The sequence below is a fragment of the Microcebus murinus genome, chromosome 29, assembly GCF_040939455.1.
Source record: "Microcebus murinus isolate Inina chromosome 29, M.murinus_Inina_mat1.0, whole genome shotgun sequence".
NCBI lineage: Eukaryota > Metazoa > Chordata > Mammalia > Primates > Cheirogaleidae > Microcebus > Microcebus murinus.
In genome coordinates, this window is record NC_134132.1 from 6,010,989 (window position 1) to 6,037,284 (window position 26,296).

Below are 26,296 nucleotides of genomic sequence, written 5' to 3' on the forward strand. Positions count from 1 at the left end.
AACAAGGGGCCAGGTCACTGTCCCTCATACCATTGGAGGGCCATTGGAGAGTGCGGGCACATTCCACACATGCGCACTGTGGGCCCGGGACAAGTCGGCTGCTAAGCAGGACAGGCAGCGGCGGCAAAAACACCCGGTGGGCTGGATAAATGTCCTTGGTGGGCCGCAGTTTGAGGACCCCTGGTCTAAAGGATACAACACCATTGGGATTATTAAGAAGCAAAGGGTCGTAATATTGTAATGTCTTTTGGAGCTGGAGAAGCAGCCACCAATGAAAATGCTGTAGGGATTTCTTCAGTTGCACGCTCCCCTGTTTAGAAGTACTCGGGCATGTGCCTGTTTTTGAACATGTTAGAAATGGACCTTGTGTAAGTTGTCTGGCCAGTTTCAAACTAAGCATTTCACTGAATCCTGGCTCTAATCCGCCTATAGTGCCCGGGGCAATGGAATGATTAGACATGGTAGAGTCTTGCAGTTTCCCCTTTTATTGGAGGTGCTTGATCTCTTGTTGAGTCTCCTTCATAATGAATCAGAATTATCATTTTTCTTATTATAACAACTAGAATGAAGATAATGACTCAGAAATAATTGTTGCCATTTCTATACCTTTTGGGCACACTATTAAACTATTTTCAAGATAAGTAATGAATTTACAATCTTACTTTCTGAAACAGTGCAGTCCAATACAACCATAACAGGCACTCCATATGTAATTTTAAGTTTTCTTGTAGTCACACTATAAAACAGTTTTACAAGCAGCTAAAATTAACCTTAGTAGTATTATGTTAATTCAGCATATCTAAAATATCATTTCGACATTTAATCAAAATTTAAAAATTATTAATGAGATATTTTATATCCCCTTTTGCAGTACTAAGCCTTTGAAATCTAGCGTATATCTTACATGCACAGCACATCTCAATTCGAACGCTAAATTTTCATCTGAAATAACATGATCTGTATCTGATTTCATAAAATTTGCATTTGAAAAAGTATATTTACATACCCAAGTTGTTCCAGAGATACTTAAAATTATTTCATAACTGAACTGAACATCGGTCAGTAATTTAAAATTGAAATCAATTACTATAAATTAAAATTAAAAATTCAGTTTGTCAGTTATATTAGCTACATTTCAAGGGCTTCCATAGCTACGTGTCGCTAGTGACTACCCTATAAAATAGCACAGTTATAGAAGATGCGCAGTGCTGTGATTTTAGCATATCCCTATTTACATAGGAGTAAAAGAGACAAAAATCCATTTATCCATCTATTTTATCTTATTTCATTGACTGGTGCTTTATTCTTTAATGAAAACATTTTTCACGTACCTTCTCTAATAAATTCTGAGATTTTTCTTTTATGCTGAACAGTAAAACGTACATTATTAGAACTGATGGGAAAATAAACCTTGGGAAATTGCCTGAACTGTGATTGTTAGTCCTGGAATTGACCAGATTTCCTTTCCAATAGCTTTCAATGTTTTGTAGGTTTGTATAACCATGTGCCCTGCTTTATAAATACTTCCAGTGTCACCTGCTTTGTTTCACTTGATTGCTCTAGTATGGCTAAAGACAAGTGTTTTTGAATAACGACAGGCCTATCAATTTGCCAACTGGGAGACCCAAGCAGTATGCTCAGGGCAGGCTTTTGCAGCATTTCCTGTCCCTGACAAAGAATTTCAGAATAAAAAGTTCAGCAACACCTAGTGGAATCTTAACCAGCAAACTCTAGAAAATACTTCTCTCTATAATGTATAGGTTTATTAACTACCATTAACTGCCATTACTCTTTTAAAAAATGAGTACTCAGGGGCCATACAGAGAGTGTAGCAAAGAAATTGAAATTGTGTTTGTGTCGTGATGCCTCCATTTATAAATTATACGAATTTGTTCAAAATTCCTTCACCATTCCAAGCCTTAGTTTCTTTGTTCCAGGATGGAGATAAGAATAGGACCTACTTAATAGGGTTGTTGCAGAATTAAATGAAAATATGCCTTTGGCCCTATGCCTAGCACAGAGTAAGTGCTCAGAATGTGAATTATTATTTTACAAGATGACTGTGTGAACTGCAGGCATCATCACACTTCTAACCCACCTCCAAGGGTTAAGAAGATGAAAAGCAAGTGCCGTACATGACCATCGTACTATAAATTCAAAGTGCATAAACCCTGGAGAGCAGAACATGAAAGGCCTCAAATCCCAAGTTTTGTTTGTTATTATTATTGTTTTTCATTAGTGTGCAAGGTGTTTTTGTCAAGAAGCAAAAGGAATTGTTCATCAGTCTGTGTGACTTTTGCTTTTTCTACATGTTCCGAGAATGACTGGTCGTGCATCTGTTGTGAAACGAGAATTTATAAACAAATTCTCTAATACCATTCTGTGAATAATAGATCAGACTTTTAATCAAGGTATGGTTTTATGTGGGGAAAATTATAGCAAAGATAAACATCATGAAGTACATTTGCTAGTTTTATGGAGTGCCAGGTTGGTAAATGACTGTACTTTTTTTCCTGTCTTGTTATCGTCGTCCTTGGTTGTTTTTTAATTTACATCATCCTTCATGTTCCTGGACTCCTATTTCTCAGAACCCTTTTCTGTATTATTATTATTAATATGGCATGTTTAATGTTTATAGTGTTTGCATAAAAATAGATCATCTCTGGTAGGTAGTTTTCAATGTTAAAGCAAATGTGCTTACTCATTGAATATGAAAAATATCCCCCGGAACAAATGTAGGACTATCCATCTCGTCAACAGAATTCTTACTTATCTGCCTAACTGCCTTGAAAACATAGCTTGGAAATCATTCTCATACTTTTGGGGAGCATTCAATCATTTAGACAGTTTCCACCAAATGGCAAATTCCTTAAAATAATCAGGTTATTACAAATAAAAATATTTTAGGAAAGGGATTTCTGCCAGCTAACAAGAAAACCTACATTGAACTGATGTTTAAGATGTGTTATCATAGTCAATTAATCTTGCTCTGCTCTTTGGCAGGGTTAGTTCCAGAAGTTCATAGGAGAGCAATGACAGAAACGCAGGGTTTTAGAATGAATTAGGCATTATTTTTAAAACCTCTAATATTGAGTTATTAGCTCTGTATGTGGATGGAGTCTCGGAACACTTATTACATTTTAGAAGTGGAACTAGGGCAGGAAGTGGCACAAAATTAGAAATGTCAGGTATTTAATTTTGAGAGATGGCTGTTCTTTCTTGAAGATATTAAATTCAAACAAATAGGGCATCATGTCACATAAAACATGAATGCGTTTTTAGAATATTATTTCTTTATGAGTAGAACGAATATATGTTCTTTCATTTTTTAAATCTCACACTTTATATGCAGAGTAAAGAATAATACAAGACCAGGGTTTAGATTCATTTAAACATTGCAGGAAGTGTCTCAAGGTTTGACATATATCCTGCATGTTCTTGGCGTCTTGTATAGGTTTCCAATTTTGTATTATAACCCATATGATTGTCCATTGAGGTTGACCACAAGATCCTCATAGAGAAATAACCTCAGCATCACCATATTAAAAGGAAGCATAAGAAGAGCACAAGACAAAGGCTTTTCTTGGTGGGAAGTAAGAATAACTCCTGCATCCACCCTTCCCAGCAAAGGTAAAGATGAGGCCATGGTGTCTACTTGGTATCATGGTGTCTACTTGGTCCTGAGAGAGATTGGCAAGTCACTGCTCTTGCAGAAATTGGTTTGAATTGGTTATGGAGAACATCACAGAGAATGAGACAGTTATAAGAGCAGATCAGAAATGGGTCAAGACAAGTTCAGAATGGGTACCAGTGCTAATAGTGGTACCATGAATAGACATTCTGGGTAGAGAAAATGTTAGGAGCCATTGCTTGAGGAGAACGGAGGCTTTTTGATGTTTTTCCTTTGTATAAAACCGATTCAACCCTTGAGAACCTTTCAGGTTTTGGTTCATGCAACAATCGATCGTCATTCTATAAAACAAAGCTTGATTTTTCTCTGATCATTACCAAAACGATGGCCAAAGAGAAGAATTCTGGACATAGGAGAACTCAAAAAGACATTAAATAAAAAACAAGACTGGGGAAGTGTTTCTTAAACATGTGTAATATGTTTATAGGTGACAGGAGGACTTTTAGCTTTTCTAGAAGTGTCATGGGACTGGACCTTCAGCCACTGGTGAGTGTTAGAGATAGTTTGGATAGCTATCAGCAAAAATAGTAATTTTGTTGTAAGAAGAGATGGATTTGCAAGGGTTCTTTTGTGGAAGTTTATAAACACTTCTTTGTTTCCTCTTTCTAATATAAGAACCATCTACTTGATAGCCATGAACACTTGTGGTACTTTTAATTGTAGAGTCTTGGAATAATACACTGTGCTATTAAAATTCCTCTTTCTAATTTCCAGAGTTCTATGAAGCATCATTGAAAACCATTTGGCTTTGGTTCTTACTTGTTTAGTGATGAATACAAGGAATTTGAATGAAAGTATAAATGTTTTACAAGAACAAAATGAAAGTAAGCAGTACAATACTTCATGGTCTTCCACGTTTCTGCAAATAGTAATCCACCATTTTTTCTAGTTTTATGAGCAATCCAACACATCTACACAATAGGAAAAAAGTCATAAACAGCCCAGTTGTGTTCTGAAAGCATGTTTGAAATAAAATGAAGTCTTTATGAGCATGAATTTTTTTCTTTTATTGCAAATCTACAAAGCACTGTGAATGGATAATATAAACAGGGCACTCGTAATCGTTCCAAAGGTTGAGGACATTTCACCATCTCATCTCACTCTGGAAGATCTCTCACTGCCACTTCCAAATCCGCCCCAGATTTCCCCCTGGGCAAAAATGCAATGAGAAGGAATTCATGTCTCTTTCTCTTTTTAACTCTGTCCTGTCCTTACATTCTCCATCTAATCTATTGGTAGCACCAGTCAGCCAAGCCAGACACTTCATTCTTGTCCTTCCTCTCCAGTACCCACATCCAGTGAGAGATCAAATCTTCTCAATTCTGCCTTTAGGAATTGTCCCCATCTTCTTTAAAGCCACTATTTTGATAGAGGCACTCATCATCTTTCACAAGCGTTGCAGGATTCTTCTACCTACTTGTCCCTTTTCTGTCTGCTTCTGCTCCCAACCCATACCCACCAGTGTAGTCATTTTAAAGTTGAAATCTAGACATACCATTTTCCCCTGAAATGTTCTTTAGTGGCTTCCTGCCAGGATGTCTTTCAAGTTTTTGTGTTGGTCCCTTACCAAATCTCTAGCCTTCGTCTATACTTCTGCTTGTGCAGCCTGTGGTCAGCTTCTGCCAAACTTCCTGGGGCTCTTCCCACCTGCTCTGCTTGCTCCTCCCACCCCTACAAGTGGCCAGAATTTGGAGGGTCCTTTATGCACACGTCCACCTAACCAGGTCATCTTTCAAGATTCTGCAAAAATATGATCTCCTCTGACCTCTTCCCATGCATGCCCAATCTGTTTGCTCTGCTTTGTGCTTAATATCTATTATTCCTGTATTTGTCATCATTTTCCCACTTCTATCTCCATTACACTGTGAGCTCCCTACGTACGGAAACTAGCCATAAGCACTTTGCATTTGCAAGACCAAGCACAGAACCTAGCACATAATGGTTACTCTATAAATGTTTTGCACATGAAGTGGAGTTAAGAAAGTAGGCACAGATGGGCTTCATGTTGGAGCAATACATATATTTAATATATATTTAATATATATTTAATATATATATTAAATACCAATATTATATAAACAGTTGGGATATATAATTAGTTACATTTTGATATAATGAAATATTTGAGTTTGGAACATATTGTCCTAGTTATTACTTTCTCTTACAGTGTATCAGTTTATTGAACACCCTGCTACTAATGTAATAAATTAGTCCTCCTTTTAAATGAAAGAGACAAGTTTGAGTATCTGATGTAAAGAGGAAACCAGTGGGTCTTACTGAGAATTAAGATGGGAATGTTACACATGCAGTTATTGCCAGCATAATGAGAATGTCCATATCTCCACTTATTAAAAATAGGGAAGTTGATATTAAAGCTAGTCATCATGCTTCAATTAAGTTGGTAAATATCAATGTCAGTATTATCACAAATGCAATATTAGGGCTGATGTTTAGTCCTGTCTGGAATGTGATGATTAAATTAAGTCTAGTACTCAACTCATATCGAATAAGGAGTAAACAGCCTGCTGTTTTCCTTATCACAGAAAGAATCTTGGTGTGCTGAGGTTGGGTATTTATATATATATATATACACACATAAGCCGTTTGAAAAAGATAAACAGATACATCATTAAGTTTTTGTATTGAATCAGTTAAGTGATAATTGAGTCTTCACATACCAAAACAGAAATTTTGAGAATAGCTGTTACCAGGAATAGTTTCCAAAAAGAAGAAAACATGAAATCACTAGAAAATTTGCTTTTATTAATAACATCTCACTATTTTTGATGTGTTTAACAATGACAATAAATAAAACCCATGCATGTGTAATTTGGAGTCCTAGTTTATAACTGCTTATCAATTAGGAAAAGATGCCTGGTTAAAAATAAATAAATAAATAAATGTGTATGTATATACACACACATACACACATTTCAGATAATTTATGTATACTTTGATGAAAATGGAAAACTATAAGACAATGTTGATGATTTAGTTTCTTCTTCTTCTTCTTCTTCTGCCTTTTTTTTGTTATTTTTCCCACTTACCTTGAGCTTTGATATGGCATCAAGCTTTGGCAGCATTGTTTACTGTTTATTCTAGGGACACTTCCTATATACAATCTCTGTTATCATGTCCTAGCAGTATAGCAAATGACAATTTGGGGATAGCAGCAGTAGGGACTTCTATGTATCTGCAGTAAGTTATTCAGATTTTGTTACCCCCAAAACTAACACAGCCCACAAGATTGATAACACAACGTTGTGGTAAATTGTTTCCTAGCAGAAAATCTCCAGTGGCAGTGTCATTTGGACAATGGGGTGTGTGACAGCCAACCCATCAAAAGCAGTGCACCCTGAGGAAGTCTCTCTCTTCTGGCTTTCCATTTAGCCAAGCATTGCTAAAGCAGTGGCTAAATAAGAGAGAAAATAAGAGAACCCGTTTAGAATCAAATGATAGCAAGGCTATTGATCCCATTGCCGCAGGCAGAGAGTAGATTGTCCCACCTGGGGACGTCATACTGGGTCCTTAGACAAAAAAAAAAAAAAAAGGATAGGTCACCTAGGCCTTCCCAGTTCCTTTTCAGTGCCAAGTTTGCTCATACATTAATAAGCATGATTAAAAGCTAAGCTATTATCTGTTCCCAAAAGATCGATTTATGCAAAATGACACAAGCTAAGTTCTAAGTTGTCGCTCATGGAAGAAATGAGAAGGAATCAAAATATGCAAAATGATGTGCATCACTTCAAAGAAAAAAAATCTTTGGAGATTATGTACATGAGGTTACCATAGGGAAGTTTACTTCGTATAGTGGTGGTCAGAAGGTGATTAAGAATTTAAAGGCAATACAGATACTTCCAACTCCCAAACTGGTGGAGAATTTCTTTGAATATGAGTTTTTAAGCTTTTGGGTTTTTTTTTTCATATTAAGCAAAGTACACAAAGTTGTTTTGCTTTCCCCACAGATATGCCAATGGGGTGATCAGGAAAAGGACCATGGAAAGGGAAGAAAAAAGAGTACTAAAGAATTATGATAAGCAGTTAAGAAAAAAAAATTACTTTTCTGAATTTTGTCATCTTCAGATTGTTTAATTTATGACTTCCTTTCTCATTTTTTAAAAACATATTATATTTGTATGTAAATTTACAGATATCTTATTTATTTTATACGTGAGTTTGGATTATTCTTCTTAACGAAGATTCTCGAATTGTTTAAGCTCCAGGTCCCACCAAATTTCAGTGTGTTCCTGAAGGTCAGAGGTTACGATCCTGTTGAAAAGGATCTTACATTTTCCAGGGACTGAACGTGACACAGGCCACTCTTGAGCCGAGCAAACCCATTGGTACTGATTGCAGATCAGCTGGGAAGTTTGGAGACCAGATTCTCACGTGGCTTTTTCCTGGGGCTTCTGAGCTTAAGGGTGTGTGCTTTAATAACACTGGAGTTTGGACTTTGCTCTTTTCTTCTAGCAAGTCTCTGTTACCAGCCAACCCCTCCACACACATACACTCAACCCTACATTCCTCCAAGGCTCTGGTTTAATAGTTCATCACTATTAAACTATCATCATGCCAGTATGGAAGTCCTGCACTGTCTCAGTATTGCAATAGCCACGAGGATCTATATTTCTGATTTACTATTTTACCAGGGGTTGTCTTTTTTTTTTTTTTAATATCTAGAAAATAACTCACGTTGCCATTTAGGTAGTGGGTAAATGTATATGCAGTAGTTTATGCAATACCTTCAAGTCTCCTTTGAGAGTAAAGCACTCAACCGGTAGAAGTAAATTCTCGAATAATTAAGCTGTGCTATTTAGGACAGTCTAGTAGCTGAGCTTTAGACATATTTTTCAAAATTCAATATAATTTTTGTTGGTGTTTAAGTTCATACTATTCAAGGTTATGGTCTCACAGACAGGGATATATATGGTGGTGGTGGTGGTCAAAGGTGGGTGATTGTTCCTTTTGGTAAAAAGCTAGAAAAGGCATGTTTATTTGAAAAGATAAAAGAAGAAGGCGTGAGAATAGGAATAGTCACTCCTTCCAGTCTTGTTTTCTTCTAGCAACATGGCACCCCCCACACAGACGCTCATTTTCCTTGCTCAGCAGATGTGCTGTGAAACTTCAAGCCATTTTGCACCTTCATAAATAATTTCACAGAAATACACAATCTACACATCGAGTTCCATGATACAGCTCTTCAGAGTGGCTCTTTAGACGTACTATAGATGCTCAATAATGAAGAGTGATTTGCTCAGAAGCAAAGCACACACCTCATCCTGCACCTATAAGGAATTTAAAGTTTTATTTTAATTTGACAGTACTCCAGTCAAATTTTTTTTAAGTATTGATTTTTTTTTAAAAGTAAATGATTCTAAAATAAAGAGCTCATTGAGAATATATTTATAAATGGTAATGGTCTTACATATTTGAATTAAAAAATATTTAAGTCTTAGGTATTTGAATTAAAAAAAATATTTTAAAAATTAGACCCTAGGAAACATATTTAGACAGGAAAATAGGTTTTCTTTTCCTGTGCACCGAGTAAAATCCTTTTTTTAGTATAAATGACATACTTCCCAAATTATTCATTACCACGAAGGTTTTAGATTGGTATGGTAAAATGGAACAAAATATGAACTTTCACATTGTGCTCGTCACATGGTTCCTGGGAGAGACATCCTTTCTTTAATGAGGTTAACCTCATTAAAGTGGGCTCAGTGCTATTAGCCATATGCAAATTTTGAAGCTAAATGCTTAATTATAGAAATTAGAGATCATTTAACAAATGCTTAATAAATACTTTGGTTTTATTCCAGGATGTTCACAAAAGGGGGTTGTTTCTCACATACAGAAAGGTGAAAAAAATAGCATCACAGAAAATCTGAGATTTAGTTTGTGGTGTTTTGGGGGTTTTGTCTTTTTTTGGTAAATGACTCTTTTTTAAGAAGTTATGTTAAAAGTGGTCCCTTAAGTAATATAAAGTTCATTAGACATGAGGAAAAATAGCCATTTGTATTAATAATTGTATCATGATCCTAAGAGTTCTTTATAATGTATCATTTATATTCTATCTAAATTTGACCATGTTTGAGACATCAAATGTAAATTGATAGCCTTGATTTTATATTTAAATACATCTAAAAGTTCCATATTATTTTAAACACTAAAATCAAAATAATTTGAGATACATTTAAAGTGCATGAAAGAACTAGTTATGAGCATATAGCTGAAACAAAAATAAGACCATGAGGAAATGGGACACGATGTGATTGCTGTCCATCAAAGTGGGCAAAGAAGGGAGAGTTAAGTCAACACAGAGGGCATGAAAATAAAGAAGAAAGAGAATATTCAGAGCAGGAACTTTACAAGAGGCTGTTTCAGAAAGCATCTAATGGGATAGGAGCAAAAGCGATCAACGAAAGCAATGCCACGATAGTATCATTTTATGTCATCCGCCACATGTCATCCAGCGACTATTCATGGCTCTTGTCACAGCTCCAGGCCCAATCAACAAGCCATCTTCTAGGAGCAGTAGAGAGAACTAACAGAACCACAAGGCACCACTACTACCCTGTCACCTCCATATCTAGGTGCCTGTACTCTCTGACACCCCTTACCGTGCCTAAGAAGTGCCAAGTCCTTGTCGCTCTGATGGCTGCTGATCACAGATCTACCACCCCGTGAAACCAAGTCATGTGAAACCAAATCCAAAATTCCACAAGGAATGGGGTCAGCCTATCAGTGAAAATAATAGCCCATTTGAGTTGCTGCTGCTGCTTTCTCTGACCGGAAGGCAAGCTCTCCGGAGTCCACTGGGGATATTTCCTAAAAACACTTTGAAAGCTCACACATGTGTGCTGTGGTTTTTTTTTTTTTTTTTTTTTTTTTTAGAAAGCAGGATACTCTGCTCGGGGAATAGGGAAGCCTGGGTAACAATGAAAAAGGGTAGAAATGGGAAAGATGCATAATCATGTTCCAAGAAGTTTGCGCATAATTGAACGTTGTTTATGTTTTCTAAAGCTGAGATAATTGCTTATTAAAGACTTCAGCAAGTTTATAGAAATAGTGCTTGCTACATGGTAGTCATTGTATGGCATAAACCTATTTTAGCAAATTTTCCAATAGTGCTCAGCATGCATCTGTGACTGAGACAAAAATCAATGCTTATGGATTTAGCAGTGTAATCCTATCACTTGTTTTGTGAGATATGTGAGATATGATTTGAAATGTAAAGTACGCTAAGACTTAAGTGAACTTGGGGGCTTGGAGTCTCTGGGGTGTTTCTTAGTATCCTATTTATTATTGATCAGACTATTTCTTTATTGTCTCTCTACTCCTCGCCCCAGTTAGCCTTCCCTGCACCAATAGTTTTTAAATTATGTCTATCAGAACCAATAAACTATCCGCAGTATGATTATTTAGTTCCTGCTTTCAAAACAAGCAGTAATGTAAAAGTTCTCAAACCAAGAACATAATCGTGTTGGCTGATCAAGTAGTCTTAAAACAAGAATGCTAATAAAATATTAGCTGAAGCTTCTAAGCTTTGCAAAGAAGACTTTATGTTATGTGTCTAGAGAAAACAGTAAGCCAACGACTTCTAAGAAACCTTAAGGAACCCTAAATTATTATGCTTAGTAGTATTTCCAGGAAGTTACTGGTAGAAACTTTTAGAGATTGTAGTTTTTAAAATCTAATTTTACAAAGATTTTAAAATCACATGCTTGTTCTGCTCTCAGCTTAACTAGGAAGGAACAATTAAAGGCAGTTTGAAAGAGTTATAGCTACTTGGAGTTATTCATTCATTCATTAAATAAATATCTATTGGAGACCTATGGTATGCCAGGTACAAGGACAAAGTCCCTAACTCTGATAATGTTTATGTTCTAGTGATCCATCATAAGCTCTATGGGAAGCAATTGCTAATTGGAATTTGCATAAGCCATGTTTATTTATAAATGCAAAATGTTTGACTTGTTTTGCTTCTGAAACAATCATCAGCCCATTAGCTTTAGGATATACTAAAAACAGCTACAGTTACATAGGCTTTCTTCAGTACTTCGTATTTTGTTTTGTTTTTGAGATAGTCTCTGTTGCCCAGGCTAGAGTGAGTGCCATGGCGTCAGCCTAGCTCACAGCAACCTCAAACTCCTGGGCTCAAGTGATCCTCCTGCCTCAGCCTCCCGAGTAGCTGGGACTACAGGCATGCCCCACCATGCCTGGCTAATTTTTTCTATGTATTTTAGTTGACCAATTAATTTTTTTCTATTTTTAGTAGAGACAGGGTCTCACTCTTGCTCAGGCTGGTTTTGAACTCCTGACCTTGAGCAATCCTCCCGCCTTGGCCTCCCGGAGTGCTAGGATTACAGGTGTGAGCCACTGCACCAGCCTCTTCAGTATTTTAGGCTGATTTGATATAAAATTCTATCTAGTTTAGTAAATATTATTAATAGATTATATCTCTCTCTCTGAAAATCTGACTTGTAGTTCTTATTCTGAAAGTGAGCTACACTTTGCATTTACTGTATACTTTTGATGTGGACGATTCAGTTGCAAACTAATCTAATTCTCATTCCAGCCAGCATATTCTTTGGGGGAAGAGCGTAACTTACCAATGACGCTCCATATGAACTACTGAATCTTGGGTTTCCATTAAGCAGGTGGCTTTTAGACATAGGCAAACGTAGTGAAAGAAAAAGAACATAGACTTCCATCTAAGGTAAGGCATGAATGAAAATCATTCAGAGCACTTCTGTCCAGATTCTGTGTGTGAAAATAATTATCAGAAGGGCCGAGTGGGGCGTGGGGGCAGGGAGGAAACCTGTTTGCCTTTGGTGTGAGCCCCTCTTCTTGGACGCACGTGTATATATTTAAAGCAAGTTGCTTATTGAGAAGGAAATCGTCTCCATACTGTGATCACCATGGATAATATCTGCTTATACATGCAGTCTGAGTCTTTTAAAAGTTATTTTGTCTTTAAGAAGACCAAATCCACAGAATGACCTTCAGCCACTATTAATCCATCTAAATGCAGGGCGTGAAGGCAGAACACATCTGCCATCTGTCAGCTGAGAAGTCCCCTGCCACCACCCCGACCCCCCACTTCTCACAAGGTCCTCCTGGGGCTCAGATAACTTAGGGAGAGGTCTCTCTTTGCTGGCAAGGAAGGAGTGCATTTAGACTAATCATTAAAACCCATTACCTAACAAAGTGCATGTTCTTAAGAACACAGTGATACTTGCCAATGAATTAATCAGCAGAATAGACTACGAGGAGGTGTGGGATTAGCAGTCTCAGGAAAGATCAGAATCCAGAAGATGCCAGAGCAGTTTCAGTTGCCATAAATCTTCACCCAATTAGAGGGATTTTCTTTTTAACATTTCAGAAATCTATCTGGATTTGGTCTCTTCGTTGCTGCCCCACTGTAAGTTAGCTGGGGGCTGGAACAAGGACCAAGTTTTTCCTAGAGCTGGAGAAGGGAGAATCATTTATTTGAATAATTGATCATTCAATTAGTAAAGCAAATGTTGAACAGTTGGACAGCCCTTTTTATCAGTGTTGATGGGAAGTAATTGGCTGTAGTTCATCATAAAGCAGAAAATTGGAAAGGGCGATTATAAAATAATATAAAATACAACCTCCCCCACCAAGTCAAGCTCTTTTTTTCCTGCTCTTTTTGTTATTGTTGTTTGGTTTTCTTTTCCCCCTAGTGCTGTTACATTCCAAAATACAATCAAGCAACTGATTATATTCCCTGAGTATCACTGACTATATAGTGATTTGCTTGTATCAGTTGTGTCTAGTGTTGAATGATTTTCTGCAGAGCTGAGGACTATGAGTACAGAGTGCTATTAGCACTTCATTGGCTTGACACAACAGGGAAAATGTAGACAAACGAGAATGGTCGTCAAGGGGCAATGGACAGACTGAGGCTCTACTGAGTCTCTGTTTTTGTAAGAAGAAACTACATTTTCAAGAAAAAATACTTGCATATTAAATGGTCAAATTTGAATTTTCAACCACGAAATATAGGCTGGGTGTAGAGTGCATCATGGACAATGACAGTCCTTTATCGTGAAAGCAATATTGAAAATACTTAATCATGAAAAAAAATCAACACAATTGCAGCCTGTTCTTATTTCAAGTAAGTTTAACCTCACGTCAAAAGACTGTATTTTGGTTCAAAGTAATATTCCGATAAGTCAGTTATAATCATAATGAAAATATTTTATGGCATCATGTGAACATTTCAAGAGGTTCTCTTATAAATTGGAATTATTTTTAAAATAAACCCTATTTCATTGAGGAAAAAAAACTCCTGAAGTTATTTATTACAGGTTCTCAAGCTGTCTCTGTCTTAAACCAACATATTCTGTACCAGCAGAGCACTTAACGTGTCTACTTATTCATGTGGAATATGAAAATAATTTTAATATTTAAAAGGAATCTATTTTATTTTAGTCAGAAATATGAGATAACCTGTTTCTTAGAGTAGAAACTATAGATCATCTTATAAGTCAGCAATATAGGATGTAGAATAAACATATCTCGCCGAAAACAAGTATATATTTGTATGTGTGTACACATATACACACACATAGACATACATACGCAGTTATAAGATAGATATGTGTGTGTCTACATAGAAATAAAGATAGTTACCCCAAGGGCAAGAGCTAAAAATGAATTAATGAATCGAACATCTGTTTATTCCCAATATTTTAAAAATAGTTTTTGGATGAGAAATAACTCCCACAATAATATTAAATAGTGAGCACATTTAGTTTATTCCTAGATTTAAAGATACTTCCCCAAGAATTTTGTCATGAAGAATTTTTCTTTTAGTTTTAATATAGGTACTGTGCTATTAGAAAATTGTCCTTCTAATCTTATTTTCAGTGATTTTATTAAGAATGAGTGATAAATATCATCAAATACTTTGGGGTTCAAATTAATTGTATGGCATTTTAATCTTTCAGATTAGCATGTTATAGTAACATGTTTCTTTATAAAAATCATCTTTGCATTCCTACTTCTGTTTCTTCTTCATTGTAGAAGAAATATTAACATATTTCTTGAAAATGGTCTCTTTTAAAATAATCTATTGTTTCATCCTTTTTGAAAGTATGAAAAATGTAATTTTCTATGACATTAAAGAATTTTGACAGAAGGAGTTTTGATATTGGTTTTTTTCTTGTTAATTTTACCTAAGTGTTAAAATGCTTTCTCCAATTATGCTCTTCATAACCAATTCTAGTTCATTTTTTCTGGTGACTCAGAATTCCTATTACTTATTCTCCATGTCTGTCGCTGTCTCTCGTTATTTCTTAATTTAGCGTTTTATTTGTTCATCTACTTCTTCCCCAAATGTTTATTGAGAGTCTGTATGTGAAAGTCACTAGGCAGGGTGGATGAAGGAGAAAGATAAATACGATCAAACACCCACTTCCGTGGCTCTGTTTTTAGTACGTGTCACTTCAGTCTGTGTTGTTTTCTACATCAATCCAACTGTTTGATGCTCAAATGCTGATTTAAATATTCAGCATTATAATTCAACCTATTTACATTATTGTAATTTAGCAACCATGACATTTTTAACTTCCTGAGAATTAGTAATGGGATTTTTTTCCTAAACTCTGCTTTTACTTTACGTGACATATGTACTGTATTTCACTTCCATGCTTTCCTACTTTCTTCATTTCCTCTTGTAAAGGAGTCTGGCTGTACCCCAGACCTGAGCGGTAGTGGGGCCTGCTGCCCTGGGTCTCCCTTTCCAGAAGGTTCCCATTTTGGACATCCCCAAACTATAACCCCTCCTCAACCACCTCCTCTTCTGGATTATGCTGTGGGTACCAGGATGCCAGGATTCTCTGTTCAAATGGCTCTTGGTGGCTTCCAGGGCCTGCATGGGTCATTTCCCAGGGTCTGTCTACTCAAGAATAAGCCTTGCTTGTCAGTGTTGGTAAATTCCCAGGTCTTATGGGGAGGCAGGGAACATTGCTTGTAAGGGGTGTGTTCAGAGCTCGTGCAGTGGACTGGCGTGACCATATGGGTGTGTACCAGGCTGTTCTAGCAACTGAGGAATCTGGGGGTACAAAGAGAATGTGTTGGCTTTTCCCACACCCCATGGAACTCAAAGCACATTAAGAATGACGATTTGGAACTTCGCCTTGCAATAAATCCTTGCAGCTATATTTGTCAAGATTGGAGAATAACAGAAATGTTATTGAATAGTTTGTTATCATGATGTATATATATAACCTTGCAGCATTTAGACAAACCGTATGCAGACCTCCGTTTGCATCCTTGTCCTGAACACGGCAAATGTTGGGGGCAGGTCTGTGTTGACATAAGCATTTCCTTTGCTTTCTTCAATTATTCACCTAATTTATTAAGATCAGTTCTTGGGGGAATCTGCTTTGATGTCATCCCCTTCCTAATTTCTTAATGTGAGAGTGCAGGCTCCCTGAGTTTCGTGTTGGGATATAGACTTGGTTATAATATAACTGAAGGCCTAATTCAGATCATTCTTCAACTGTCATCGAAACACGACAGTTGGAAGCCAACTGGAGACCAGTGATCGGTAGAATCTAGTGATTCTACTAGAGATTGTTATCAAACCCACTCTACTGGAGGACTAAGAAGGCTGAGTCTGATGAAGCAAGACTTTGCTGATACAATCCTCCTAGAAAAAAGGGTTGGAGAGAGCAGCCCTCACTGGAGAATGTCACAGGGCTGACTGTACTACCCAACACGCTCTACTCCAATTTTACATCAGTTGGAAGGAAATGGTTATGCTTACTCAATATTGGATCTTGGGTTGTTGCTTCTTAAATATCTTTTGCTGAGCAAAATAAGGCATTTATTTTGTAGGTAGGTACATGGAAGATGAAATTCTTACTTAAATTCCCTGATAGGATTTATTTTTTATGGCAGATATTATATATAGGGGGTCTTTTATTCTGGAAGTGATTAAAAGTATCTTGGAGATTAAAGTATTCTATGTAATAATTTTCTACAAGGTTAGGATTTAATTATATAGTCTCTGTTTAATCTGAGGTGATAAAACAAAAAGTAAAAATACACTCTACTTAAACATGCTCAGTAAACTAAGTTGAAACAACATGTTTACTCTTGCCTTCTTACTTTGAAGCTTAACCTAGTTTAATAGAGGGGAAACAGTGGCAACAAGCCACCTCTTTCCACATTTGTAAAAGAAATCAGTGATGGCCAGGTACGGTGGCTTGTGCCTGTAATCCCAGCACTTTGGGAGGCTGAGGCAGGAGGATCCCCTGAGCCAAGGAGTTTGAGGTTACAGTGAGCTGTGATTGTACCACTGTGTTCCTACCTGGGAGACAGAGTGAGACACAATCTCTAAAACAAAAAAAAGAAAAATGGGATACCTCAAAGCAATACAAGTAGATCTACCATTTGATCCAGCAATTCCGCTACTGGGCATCTACCCAAAAGATCAAAAGTCACTTTATGAAAAAGACACATGCACTCAAATGTTTATAGCAGCACAATTCACAATTGCAAAGCTGTGGGAACAACCCAAGTGCCCATCAATTCATGAATGGATTAATAAAATGTGGTCTGTGTATACCATGGAGTTCTACTCAGCTTTAAGAAACAATGGTGATATAGCACCTCTTGTATTTTCCTGGATAGAGCTGGAACCCATTCTACTAAGTGAAGTATCTCAAGAATGGAAAAGCAAGCACCACATGGACTCACCAGTGAATTGGTATCAACGATCACCACCTAAGTGGACATATAGGAGTAACATTTATCAGGTGTCGGGAGGGTAGGAGGGGGGAGGAGGGAATGGGTATATACAACCACAATGAGTAAGATGTACAACATTTGGGGGATGGACACGCTTGAAGCTCTTACTCAAGGGTGGAGGGGGGCATGAGCAATATATGTAACCTTAACACTTGTACCCCCATAATACTCTTAAAAAATGGTGTCTTTTGATCCTGTATTCTCACAGTTAAGCTGTTTATGTCCTATAAACTAGAGGTTCATCCACTTATTCAGTAGCTATTTACTGAGTGCCTGCCTTGTACAAGTCCCCATGCTGGTGCTGAGAATATAGCAGTGAGACAAACTTTTAGGACGTTTGAGAGGAGGAATCAGATAAAAATCTTACTGACAAATCAACACGTGTCCTAATATCAAGCAAAGACAAAGGCCACAAAGAAGGATGAAATAGTAAATATGGAGAACAGAGTACAGTCAGGGAAGGGTTCTCTCCAAAGAATGCCACTTTGGGGAGTGACAGTAGAAAGGGCTCTTGGCTAAGGGGAAGGAGCACAGTGTGTGGATGCCTACAAGGAGACAGACAGGGGGTGGAGGAACACCAAGAAAGCCTGATGGCTGGAGCGAAGCTGGGGAGAGAGAAAATGGTAGGAAAACAGGGTGGGAAGACAGTCTCAGCTCACATAGACATGGGCCATTCTAGGGCAAAATAATAAAAGGAAGCAGGGGCAGGGAGAGAGTGTTAGGGCATGTGGTTGTTTATGTTTTAGAAAGATTACTCTGGCCAGGTGTGATGGCGCATGCCTGTAATCCCAGGGACTTGGGAGGCTGAGGCTGGAGGATCACTAGAGGCTAGGAGTTCAAGTTTAGCCTGGGCAATACAGTGAGACCCTGTCTCTACTACACATTCTCATTCTCTCTCTCTCTCTCTCTCTCTCTCTCTCTCTCTCTCTCTCTCTCTCTCTCTCTCTCTCTCTGGCTATCTCTCTCACTATCTCTCTCTCTGGCTCTCTCTCTCTCTCTGGCTATCACTCTCTCTCTCTCTGGCTATCTCTCTCTGTCTCTGGCTATCTCTCTCTCTCACTATCTCTCTCCCTCTGGCTCTCTCTCTCTCTCTCTCTGGCTATCACTGTCTCTCTCTGTCTCTCTCTCTCTGGCTATCTCTCTCTCTGTCTCTCTCTCTTGCTATCTCTCTCTGGCTATCTCTCTCACTATGTCTCTCTCTCTGGCTCTCTCTGGCTCTGGCTATCTCTGTCACTATCTCTCTCCCTCTGGCTCTCTCTCTCTCTGGCTGTCTCTCTCTCTGGCTCTCTCTCTCTCTCTCTGGCTATCTCTCTTGCTATCTCTCTCTCTCGCTATCTCTCTGGCTCTCTCTGGCTCTGGCTATCTCTGTCACTATCTCTCTCCCTCTGGCTCGCTCTCTCTCTCTGGCTATCACTCTCTCTCTCTCTGTCTCTGGCTATCTCTCTCTCACTATCTCTCTCCCTCTGGCTCTCTCTCTCTCTCTCTCTCTGGCTATCACTCTCTCTGTCTCTCTCTCTGGCTATCTCTCTCTCTGGCTATCTCTCTCTCTGGCTATCTCTCTCACTATGTCTCTCTCTCTGGCTCTCTCTGGCTCTGGCTATCTCTCTCTCACTATCTCTCTCCCTCTGGCTCTCTCTCTCTCTCTCTCTCTCTGGCTATCACTCTCTCTGGCTATCTCTCTCTCTCTGGCTATCTCTCTTGCTATCTCTCTCTCTCTCTCTCTGGCTATCTCTGTCACTATCTCTCTCCCTCTGGCTCTCTCTCTCTCTGGCTATCTCTCTCTCTAGCTCACTCTCTCTCTCTCCCTCTCTCTCTCTCTCTGTCTCGCTCTCTGGGCATGGTGCAGTGTGCCTGTAGTCCCAGCTACTCCGGAGGCTGAGGCAGGAGGATTATTTGAGCCCAGGAGTTCAAGATTGCAGTAATCTGTGATCTTGCCACTGTACTCCAGTCTGGGTGACAGAGTGAAACCCTATCTAAAATAAATAAATAAAATTTTAAAAAATAAAAAGATCATTCTGGCTCTTGGAAAAGAGGGGAATTTAGGGGTTTCAAGTCAAAGCTGGGAACCCTGTGAAGAGGCTATTACTGTAGCACAAGATAAGAGCTCAGGGTGGCTTTGATTCTTGGCAACAGAAGACTTTGTAGGAAATGGCTGAGTTGTGGGTAATTTGGTCTCAGGTAAATCACCTCTTATTTGATCCTAGCTTCAAGGTGTGCTGGCAGAATCTGCTACCCATTTGTTATTTTATTTTATGATTATTATTTTTTTTTACTCTCATGTGATAGTGTAGCTGCTAAGAATTATTCCTGAGCAGGGTGTAGAGTCTGATGCCATGTTTTACACTCACCTTTTCTACATTGAACTCTTTAGTCATAGCTGCATCCTTTAAGCACCGCAGAATAATTTCTGGGTACTTTGCTCAGAAGCAGAGCAAGGAAATCTCTCCTGTGTTCACAAACCACCATTACTTCCAGCTTTATTTTATGTGTATGTTTTTGTCTCTTTCTCTTGTAAAATGCCTCACATCGAATTTTGAATGTGGAATGAATACTGATTTTTCCCTGCAAACAAGGCTGAAAATCAGGATGTTAAATGCCATCAAATGGTTTTGACTATGTCTCAGTTTTGTGCACTAAGAAAAATATGATGAAGAATGAGACATCTCTTTGCAATCGATGATGACTAAGAGATCAACTCTTTCCTGCTTGGCAGTCGCTTCTCTGTATGTGGTAGGGGGGAGAGGAGTGGATACGACATCTGAAATATCCTGGATTACCATCATTCCTGCACTCGTGTTTGTGGGTTTCACCTAATTTAGGCCTCAAGTATGTGGATGCCCCCAAACAGAAAAAGCAGCTGTTCTTCTAAATGTATTAAGCCATTTACTTTAGGTAATGTAGCCTATAAAATTTTAATTTTGGATTAAATAAACCATATCCGGCAGCATGCCTATTGCACCTTGATATTCAAAAGATGAAATATGGGCATATTTAGTGAATTTCTTCTCAGAACGCTCCACTGGAGAAGGGTCAATAGTTTCCTAATGAAAGAAGTCAATAGCAATTCCTCTTAGGAAGCTCAAGGAAATTAGCATGAAACAACAGGCATGGGTGTCTTGGGTTTTCCACAATTATGTGACAGGATTGTTACTTGTTTCAGGATGTGCTTTCAGGAGGCATTGCATTGAAGAGGCAATTGATAAGAAACTGTGTGATTGTCCCGATTCTGGTGCTAGTTGCATTAAATAATGTGGAAACCAGAAAAACACACAGCTTGAAAACCTTTACTAAGAAATGCAGAACGTGGGTTTCAGAAATAAATTGCCAAAGGTTAGTAAGGGTTATTGCATTTTAATGTTATGATTTGGACGAGAACAGATGTTTTACTGGGTGAAAACGTGAATTAAATAGCCATTTGATTTACTGGTTTCCAAGTGCTCTTTATGTGTATGCTGAGAGATTTTGAGCTTGTCATCCTGTGAAAACTATTTATGTAACAGCCACTTATATAGCCCTTGGGTTACCAGGGATTTGCACATATTAACACATTTAATCTACATAACAATGCTTTGAAGTTGGTGATAAAATTATTCCCATTTCTCCAATAAAAAAGCAGGCACAGAGAGGTTAAGTAACTTACCCAAATTCACACAGGTATGAAATAGTGAACACAGGCAATGTATGCACATGCAGATATTTAGTTCTTAACCATCCAATTACGTTACCACTTCCTATCCTTCAGAATAATCCAAGGCCTCGATCTTTTCCAATCTCTAATCTCAATCCCATTTCACCAATACAAAAACCCAAAAACCTTGCGTGTTTTTATTTCTTTCTTATTGCAGCTGTAGGTTCAGCCAGTGTTGAAACACAGAGACAGGTCTGCTTTATGCAAGAAGGGTTTGTAACATTTGCAAAAGCTTCCTGGGTTTTCCCATCCTTTACATTTCTGAGTTAATGATACTGTTTCTATCAAGATGGAACCTATGGTAAAAAGTTGTCTAACAGAATTACAGTGAGGAGCCCATCACAGCTGGGAAAAAAGCTGCTTAGCTTTTTCTGAAAACAGGCTTTCGATCCATGTTTTAAAGGCATTTCCTTTTCCCAGCTAAAAGAAGGAAATGGGTCGTAAATATTGAGCCAAGAAAGTTTATCTGTTTCCTCGATAGCATTTTAATAAATAAAAAGTGAAAAGAAAATCAATGCTCGCCTATTTTCTAATGCCAACTCTGGTTTATTTCATTGTCTAATTAACATTTGACATACCATGTATGTAGTGTCTTAGAGCACACAGAATCCACAAGTGGCCAAAAGCAGATTCCACTGCTGTGATTTCTGTTAGGTCTCTTAAGCTAAACTGTGATGGGAAAACACCGTGAGGCTATTTTAATGCCCTAGAAGTCATGCTTTCAAAGATGGCATTTGTCCATTTAAGTATATTCAAAATTAATGTCAGCTGTTCTAAAAGTATTAGATGGTAACGAGCTTCCAAAATTCCTGTTTGGGGCTTAATAGAGGTCATTCAATTTTACTTAGTCCTTTCTGCATGAAGAGTCAGTGCAGGTTTAGGAAATTGTACCTTATCTGCCTTTGCCCTTGCTCTTTTTCCTCCAAATATTAATTAAAAGGGCCTCAAGTATTTTTTGTTAAGCAAATACCTTGTATACTCCTTAAATCGGGGCTTTTGCTGTGCCCATGGCCAGAATAGCGTTCACTGTACACAATAGGTAAGTTTTTATCCCACGCAGACTCCCACCCTCCCTCTTTCTTGGTTTCTTGTGTTCTTTATAATGCTGTATGCTGTGGCGTATCCATAGTTTAGCTACAACTTATTAGTGAGAACATGTGGCATTTGGTTTTCCATTCCTGAGATACTTCACTTAGGATGATGGTCTCTAGTTCCATCCAAGTTGCTGCAAACAACATTATTCTTTATTCTTTTTTTATGGCTGAGTACTACTCCATAGTATATACACACCACATTTTTTGTTATCCACTCATGAATTGATGGGCACTTAGATTGACTCTACATCTTGGCAATTGTGGATTGGACCATGATATACATTTGAACCCCAGTATCAAGTGCAGGAAATGACTTCATTTTTGGGGGGAAGATACCCAGCAGCAAGATTGCTGGATTGAATGACAGGTCTACATTTACTTCTTTGAGAAATCTCCATGCTGTTTTCCGTAGAAAATTTGCAGTCCCATCAACAGTGTATTAAGTATTCCTTCCTTTCTGCACTCATGTCAGTATATATTGTTTCTTGGTTTTTAATAATGGCCATTCTTATAGGGGTAAAGTGGAATCTCATTGTAGTTTTAATTTGTATTTCCCTGATGACTATTGAGGCTGAGCATTTTTTCATGTTTGTTGACCATTTGTCTATCTTCTTTCGAAAACTTCTGTTCATTTGCCCACTTTTTGATGGGATTGTTTGTTTTCTTCTTGCTGATTTGTTTGAGTTATTTGTAAACTCTGTTAGTCCTTTGTCAGATGTGTAGTTTGCAAATATTTTCCCCCATTCAGTAGGTTGTCTATTCACTCCTTTGATGATTTCCTGTGCTGTGCAGAAGCTTCTTAATGTACTCAAGTCTCATTTATTTTTGTTGTTGCTGTATTTGCCTCTGGCCAGTGTCTAAAACAGTTTTTCCTACATTTTCTTCTAGGACTTTAATGGTTTGATGCCTTGCCTTTAAGTCTTTTATTCATCTTGAATTAATTATCATGAGTGGTGAGAGAGAGAGGTCATCTTTCATTCTGCATGTGGCTATCCAATTTTTCCAGCACCATTTATTGAATAAGAGCTTCCTTTCCCCAGTGTGTATTGTTGTCTGCTTTGTCAAAGATCAGTTTGTTGTAGGTAAATGGTTTTATCTCTGAGTTCTCTGTTCTGTTCCATTGTTCTATGTCTCTGTTTTTATACCAGTACCATGCTGTTTTGGTTACTTGTAGTATAATTCCAGTCAGGTAATATGATGTGTCCTGATTTGTTCTTTTTCCTTAAGATTGCTTTGGCTATTTGCATTCTCCTTAGTTCTAAATGAATTTTAGGATTATTTTTTCTAGATATGTGAATATGATGTTGATATTTTGATGGGGATTGTGTTGAGTCTGTAAATTGCTTTGGGGAGCATGGACATTTTAACAACATGGATTCTACCAATCCATAAGCAAGGGATATTTTTACATTTGTTTGTGTCATCTGTGATTTCTTTCATCTGTGTTTTTTAGTTCTCCTACTAGCAATCTTTCACCTCCTTGGTTAAGCATATTCCTAGGTATTTTATTTTCTTTGTAGCTATTGTGAATGGTATTGATTCCTTGATTTGATTCTCAGCTTGACTGGTAATAGTATACCAAAATGCTACTGAATTTTGTATATTGATTTTATAACCTAAGACTTTGCTGAATTTATTTATCAATTCCAGGAGTCTTTTGGTGGAGTCCTTAGGGTTTTCTAGATAAAAGATCATATTGTCAGCAAACAGGGATAATTTGACCTCTTCTTTCCCCTATTTCTTTCTCTTTCTTGATTATTCTGGCTGGGACTTCCCATAATATGTTAAATAGAAATAGTGGCAGTGTGCACCTTTGTCTTGTTCCATTTCTTAAGGAGAATGCTTTCAACTTTTCCCCATTCCATATGATGTTGGCTCTGGGTTTGTTGTATATGACTTCTATAATTTCTAGGTATGTTCCTTCCATGCCTAGTTTGTTGAGGGTTTTTTATCATGCAAGGGTGCTGTATTTTATATGATGCTATTGCATCTATTGAGATGATCACATGGTCTTTGTTTTTGCTTCTGTTTATGTGGTGAATCATGTTTTTTTGATTTGTGTATGTTAAACTATTCTTGCATCCCTGGATGAAACCCTGTTGGTCAGGGTGGATTATCTTTGATGTGTTGTTGAATTTGGTTTGCTAGTATTTTGTTGAGGATTTTTGCATCTGTGTCCATAAGGGACATTGGTCTATAGGGTTTTTTTTGTTTTTGTTGTATCCTTTCCTGGCTTTAGTATCAGGGTGATATGGAGTTCATAGATTGAATTGGGGGATTCCATCCTCCTCGATGTTATGGAATAGTTTCTGTGGGATAAGTACCAGTTCTTCCTTGTAGGTCTGGTAAATTTAGCTATGAATTCATCTGGTCTGGGGCTTTTTATGATGGGAGATTTTTTATTGTTTCAAGCTCACTACTCATTTTTGGGCTGTTCAGGATTTCTATTTCTTCGTGACACAGGCTTGGCAAGTTGTATTTTTCCAGGAATTTCCTTTCCTCTAGGTTATCTAGTTTGTTTGTGTACAGGTTTTTGTAGTTTTCATAGACAATATTTTGTATTTCTGTGGTTATCAGTTGTAATGCCTCCTTTTCGATTTCTTGTTGAAGTGTTTGAGTCCTATCTCTTCTATTTCTGGTTAATCTTGCTAGTGGTCTATTGATTTTGTTTATCTTTTCAAAGAACCAACTCTTTGTTTCATTGAGCCTTTGTATTTTTCAGTTCTTGTTTCATTTAGTTCTGATGTGAGATTTGTTATTTCTTTTCTTTTGCTGGTTTTGTGTTGGCTTGTTCTTTTTCTAGTTCCTTGAGCTGTAACATTAGGTTGTTAATTTGTGATCTTTATCTCTTTTTGATGTAGGCATTTAAGGCTATGAATTTTTCGCTTTGGACTGCTTTTACTGTATCATAAATTTTGAAAGCTTATATCCTCTTCATCATTCAGTCCGAGGAATCTTTTGATTTTCATCTTAATTTCATATTGACCCAATGATTATTCAACAGCAGGTTGTTTAATTTCCATGACTTTTTGTAGTTTTGAGTGTTCCTCATAGAATTGATTTCTAGTTTTATTACCCTGTGGTCTGAGAAGATAAATGGTATGATTTTGATTTTTTTTATTTGCTTAGACTTGTTTTGTGACCGAAAATATTTTCAATCTTGAAAATGTTCCATGTGCTGATAAGGAAAATGTAAATTCAGTAGTTTTGGGGTAGAATGTTCTGTAAATATCTGTTAGGTCCATTTGTTCTAGAGCCTTGTTTATGTCCAGTGTTTCTTTATTCATTTTCTGCTTTGATGATTCTGTCAGTGGAGTGTTGACATCCACAGCAATTAAAATGATACTGCTTATTTCTTTACTTAGATCTAGAAGAATTTGCTTTATGAATCTGGGAGCTCCTGTGTTAGGTGCATATATATTTGGGTGGTTATGTGTTCTTGTTGAATAGCTTCTTTCACCCTTATATAATGACCAGATTTGTCTCTTTTTTTTGTTGTTGTTGTTACCAGTGTTGAAGTAAAGTCTATTTTACCTGATATGAGAGTGGCTACCCCTGCTTGCTTCTGTTTTCCATTTGCATAGAATATTCTTTCCATTCCTTAACCTAGAGTCTGTGTGAATCCTTGTGGTTGAAATGTTTTGTTGAAGATAGCAGATACTTGGATTATGTTTTTTCACCCATCCAGACAGTCTTTGTGTTGTAAGTGGGGCATTCAAACTATTCACAGTTGAGTTTTAGTATTGACATGTTGGGTGCTATTCTGTTCATCATGTTGGTTGATATCTTATTGCTTTGTTTTCCCTCTTGTATTGTTGTTTTTTAAAAGCTGTGAGCTATATCTTTTGGGTATTTTAACACTAGTGGGTGTCTATTATGTGTTGCATGTATAATGCACCTTTGAGCATTTTCTGTAGGGCAGGTCTAGTAGTGACAAGTTCCCTTAGTGTTTGCTTATCTGGAAAAGTCTTTTCTTCTCCATTAGTTATGAAACTTATTTTCACAGGATACAAAATTTTGGGCTGGCAGTTGTTC

At 37.5% G+C, this 26,296-nt stretch overlaps 1 protein-coding gene and 1 non-coding gene across 3 annotated transcripts in view; both read left to right on the forward strand.

Annotated features, from left to right (window-relative positions):
- The window catches only part of UNC5C (unc-5 netrin receptor C), a 370,898-nt gene that overhangs the window by 175,383 nt on the left and 169,219 nt on the right, over positions 1-26,296 (forward strand). The window lies entirely within an intron of this gene.
- On the forward strand, positions 16,320-16,448 carry LOC142865595 (small Cajal body-specific RNA 4). The gene has a single exon (XR_012915794.1).